We start from the raw sequence: 6,000 nt of genomic DNA on the forward strand, positions 1-6,000 counted from the left end.
AGTTAGGCCCCCGTCCTTGTTTTAGGCCAAAAAAACTCAAAAAAAGGCCCAAAATTGCATCCCTCCTGCTGTCAGATTTAAACACAGCAAAGTAACACTCCATGGCATCAAAGGTCCATCCAAGGTTAGTTTAAAACTGGAGTTACAAGGCTTAAGGTGTGACGGGTGTCAGTCTAGGACTGCACATGTCCACTATGTCACATGCTTTTTGGCGAATACCCAAAAAATAGCAATATTCAGACCTGAATATCTCCGATGAGCAACCTCCTTTTTTCAAAATTCTTTCTTCACATGAAAGGGCCATCTGTGGACTTCATAAATCAAAAGAAAAATGCTCGGCCTTTTTATTATTATTTTCGTGGTAACCACCTAACTAGTGTGATCCAGCCAGTGATTTCAAATACATATCTACTTTAATGATTGGTTGAAAAATAATGTTTAGGTCATTTATGGTAACCTGACTTACGCCAGATGAATTTCGTTCCGCTTAGCTCCGCCTAGCTTCACTCACATCCATCTGGAACCTCTTCCATTGAGAGTGATTTCTGCAACCGATATTATGGTACAGCCAATCAGAACGCAGGGAGGGAGTTTTATAGATGTGACATAGCGTAGAAGCGACTGTGAGACTGTTATCAGCGTCACGGGTTGGCTTCGATGTGAGTGGTTGAAGTAACACGTCAATAGATGACCGGACAAGTGAAACTATTCAATCATATGCAAGCATTTTTTGATTAGGCCCAGCCTTCTGAAGCAACACTTCAATGGATCGGTTCCAGATGGATGAGTGGAGCTAGGCGGAACGAAATTCATCTGGCGAGAGTCAGGTTACATTTATGGTGGACAAATGGAGATATATTATCATCAATCATGTCTGTTGATCAAATCCAAGCTACATTTAATGTCCTGAGTGTAATATATTCCTTAAGGTAGCTCAAAACGACATCATCGGGTGACATACACCAGTATACCCGTAGGTCTAATTTTTGCAAATGTGATATCTCCAACATATCTCAGGGCTAGAAACAGTCACTTGGACTCAAATAATAACTTGTAAGATTTTGATAGTCAAAGGTCAAAGGTCAAGGTCACTGTGACCTTATGTACATCCCATTGTGGTGAATAAATCTAAAAATCCCTGACATAATTTCAAATGTGATACAAACATTCACACTGGGCCTTTCTGAAACCAATCCCTACCCACTCCCCTCAGTTACGGTGTGCACTCAGGTGGGAATCACCCTTACAGCTAAATCGAGTTCTCCATGTAAATGGGAAAATGTTGGAGTTCTTTTATCACTTTTGGGTGCTATAGGCTAGTTGGAACTGCTCACCTAATGAACCAAGCTATGCTAACAGTGGGTGCTTGAGGTACTGCACTCACAGAGATGAGAAGGGTATGTATCATCTTATCAACTCTGGCAGAGACAGTAAGATAATTTCCCAAAATGTTGGCGTGTTCCTTTAACACTTGGTTAGGAGTGCAAGTGGCTAGGGAGAGAGTGTAGCTAGCTTCGGAAAGGGCCTTTCTCTTAGCCTAGAAATCTAGACGCACCCCTAGCGGCAGCAAATTACATTACTAGTCTAGCAACTCTCCGTTGGCTTGTGAGCTCCAGAAATCGAAACTTAATCAGGCCATTGAAATCGTGTATAGAGTCGTTAGGTGGGCTTAACATAATGATTGATGGCAGAGTTGCAACGCTTTGGCTTGAATTCCCTGCTACTTGAAAACAAATAAGATGGATGTTGCTGCTGGCGAACAGTGTGACACGAGTTAAGCTTTTATTATGTTAGCAAACGTTTGAACTAGCCAACTAGTTCCGCTGGTAGGAAACGATGGGATTCATAAGCGCTGCCGCTGTCCCATTATGCGTGCAGAGGGAATTTGAAAGACAACTGATTATCCCGCCCCTCGGACTGAGCACTGCGAACGGTGAGTGCCCAGACCCTACATTTTAATGTGGGTCTGGCTCGCCAGGCTACCTTTCACTCACAGATAACAAATTAATTTGAATTTGATGGTCAAAGGTCATAGTTCAAGGTCATTGTGACCTCACATTCTTGTGAGGAATGCCTTTAGGAAGTTTTTTTTTCTTTCAAATTCAGCACACACAGTCACTTACACTCAAAGATGAACTGATTAGATTTGAGTGGTCAATGTTACTGTGACCTCTCAAAAAACTTCATGGGTCTACTGTATTTTTACACTTTGAACACAATATCCTGGAAACACCTTGAGGGAGTTATGTCAAATTTAGCACAATTTAGGCCCTGTACACACATACCCAGATATTTTATGTTTGGGTCTTTAGTCCACACGTAAACAGTGTTTTAGCCCACACAGACATTTTTTTAAAACCTTCTAAAGAGAATGCTGGTTTACTTGGATCTGTGGACATCCAAAATGGAGATTTTTACAAACAAGTATATAAGTATATACTCTTTGATCCCATGAGGAAATTTGGTTCCTTGCATTTATCCCAATCCACCTAATTAGTGAAACACATACAGTACAATAAAGTGAACACACAGTGAGGTGAAGCACACACTAATCCCGACACAGTGAGCTGCCTGTTACAGCCGGGCGCCGGGGAGCAGTGAGGGTTAGGTGTCTTTGTTCAATCCTTCTCGGGTTACAAGGTCGGCATTCAACTGTAGGGCCACGGCCGTCCTCGGGACATAAGCGACAACGATGGTTACTGGGTATTGAGTGTTTGTATATATAACAAGTCAGTCAGTACTCTCCTGGGCTTTACTTGTTTTGCAGCCTACGGTACCTCGATGTCCATCCATCGTAAAAACATTTCTGTAAACCCTGCTTATTAGTACAAGTTGTTTTAAAGCAGAGACTCTGACATGGTATAACCACCTACTGTAGCTTCATGTTAGGGTCCCACAAGGAAACGTGTCTGAAACATTGAAAACATGATAATGTACATTACTTGTGAATCTGTTTCCATTGCATGCCACATGACCAGTGGTTAAAGTGGGAACCCTAAAATTCAGTGTCGGTAACGGGGAAAATGACTCCACCGCTGGGACAACATATTGAGTATCGTGGTGTAGCAATACTTTTTGGACAAGAATTGATAGCTAATTGATAGTACAGAGGGGGTCACCTCTGTACATGCGAAAATATACTCCCCATTTATTTTAACAATATCATCGCGCTGTATCATTGGTATACAAGGATACAAGGATACAAGGAAGTTTATTGTCACATGCATATAGTTACTGGAAGTAAGAAATGCAGTGAAATTATAGTGTCTGGTGTCAGCCTATTTGTGGGGGGGCAAAGAGTGCAGTAGAAGAGGGGTTTAGTAGATTAAGGGGCAAGGGCTGCAGAAAAAAAGGTGGGGAGATTGGGATTTCTCAGCACCCAACAAGGAGCACCCAAGAGCAACAGAGGGGCAAGGAAGAACTCCCCCTACTACAAAGGAAGAAAACCTTTGGGCAGATCCAGCTCAAGGGCTAACCCAACTGCCAGGGGTCTTGGTGTGTGTGTTGGGGGATGACAGGAGATGGGATAGTGTGCTGTGTATGTGGGGAGAGGGCAGTGTGCAATATGTGTGTTGGGAAGCTTCCTCATGAGACAATGTGGTGTGTATTGGGGGCAGTGTGCTGTAAGTATGTTGGGGATGTGTGTTGGAAGCTTCCTGATGAAATAATGTGCTGTGTCTGTAGGGGGGCAGGGACTTACTATTGCAAGCAAGTACTGTATGTATGATGTATGTGAGTGATGACAGTGAAGATGTGTGTGTGGGCGGGAGGAGTGGAGCAGTGACTGTGTGTGTGTGGGCAGTGTGCTGTAAGTATGTTGAGGATGTGTGTTGGAAGCTTCCTGATGAAATAATGTGCTGTGTCTGTAGGGGGGCAGGGACTTACTATTGCAAGCAGAGTACTGTATGTATGATGTATGTGAGTGATGACACTGACAGTGAAGATGTGTGTGTGGGCGGGAGGGGAGTGGAGCAGTGACTGTGTGTGTGTGTGTGTAGTGTGTAGGTGGGGGCAGTGTGCTGTAAGTATGTAGAGGATGTGTGTTGGAGAAGATCCTGAAGACAATGTGCTGTGTATGTAGGGGGCAGTGTGCAGCAAGTATGTAGAGGAGGCTTACTGTAGCAAGCAGTGTGCTGTATGTATGTGAAGTGATGACAGTGATTATGTAAGTGTGTATGTTGGGGATGGGGGTGGGGGGGGGGGGCAGAAAGGCTAGGCAATCAAGGACATGGGTAGATGGAGGAGAAATCAAAAATGATAAATAAAAAAAACAAAAAACAAAAAACAAAAAATATGATATGGTATGATGGTATGAAAGAATATATTTATTATTGAATTATCCGAGGTGGCGGAACTGCGTTCCTCCGACTTTAACTCCTGCATATGACTGTTGTCTGCTGTGTTGGGCTAATGGAACAGTGCTAATGGAGTAATGCCAAGCTAGATTAACATTTTCCCATGTTAAAACCATTTATCACATGAAAAATAACAATGTTATTATCATGTGATAATAACAACTAGATGTACCGCATAGCGGTACAAAATATGACCGCCGCTCAGTCCTGTACATCCGTTCCGCGACAATAAATCACACTTCAATTTGTCTCCATATTTTACTCCATCCCCCACTCTTGAAACTTTTGTGTATGCTTGTTTGGCATGTCTGAGTGTGTGTGTGCGGCTGCCCAGAAAGTAGCCTACTGGTGCTGAAAAGGTGACTAGATTGTAGAATAGCCAAAGAAGATGTAGCATTGTTATAAAATGTTTAAAATATCTAAACAATCACAAGTAGGGCAGTTCATCACAGTTCATCCATTGCAACTGGATTGATGAAAGGTCACTTACACCTGTAGGCTTACATTGTATTTGGGAAAAGCAAAAGGTATCAGCATAATTTTATTTATTTATTTATTTATAAACAAAAACATCTCTGTCAGTTCCATGCCGTTTTCAACAGATAGGGTAATTTTTGGATGGATGGATTTTTTGTGAATGTTTCTTCTTCTACATAAGATTTTAGTCATCTTTAGTTCATGTAATACTTTATTGTCAATGCACAAATTAAGTAACAGTAGTCTGAAACGTTATTGTTAATGCACAAATTAAGTAACAGTAGCCTAGTCACAAGCAATGCTGTTTACATCTAACCAGTGGTGCAAATAACTGATGTCCAAATGGGCCTTGATGGAATGCGCCGCTAGACTGTTCATACAACGGGCCAAAGTTGAAGAGCTGTTGTCCGTTATTGTTAAATTACAAATATAGGCTGATTCATGTTCCCTTGCATTGTGTAACTGAGGTCCATGGCTAGTCTGGCTTTCACCAGACCAAGCTCAATCTTTTAAGAAATCAAAAAATAGCGGGCAGATCAGGCTGGGTTCTCCCAGCCTAGTCCCATAGAGCACCGATATTGTTTCATTTTCCGATTGAGATATCACGCTCTGGCTATTCTAAATGCAAAAATGCATCAGGAGTTATGACAAAACTGTAACTAACAAACTAGATCCTAATAGAAAGCTGTTAGCTTCCCTAAGCTACAGGTAGGCTTATAAGGTAGGCCTATTTACAACATAAATTGTCAATAGGCTATGCTGGCGACACAAATAAAATCTCCTTTGAAACCAATGGCTTCGCCTTACAGTATCAAGCGGACTTAAACTGCCATATCGTGGCGAAAGTTGTAATAAAATTCACGCAGCTCCATGGAGTCAAGGAAAGCGAATGAAGTAGCCACTTTTAAATGGGACCCACTACACAGTAGCTTAAGGTGTGTTGCTAAAGCAGCCATAATGAAATGAAGGTGTCATTGTTTGGATACTTCACACACACGTGCTTTTTAATTTCACAGACTACAACTACCCAGCTGGAATCAAAGCACATCGATTCCCCTCTCACACCCTGCACGCACTTAAAATAAAATAAACTGGTGATCTCAGTCTACCATTATAGGCAAACCCGATTGTAGCGTTGGTAAATCTTCCATTGCATGATTTTTGTACG

The sequence above is a fragment of the Alosa alosa genome, chromosome 12, assembly GCF_017589495.1.
Source record: "Alosa alosa isolate M-15738 ecotype Scorff River chromosome 12, AALO_Geno_1.1, whole genome shotgun sequence".
In the NCBI taxonomy this organism is placed as follows: domain Eukaryota; kingdom Metazoa; phylum Chordata; class Actinopteri; order Clupeiformes; family Clupeidae; genus Alosa; species Alosa alosa.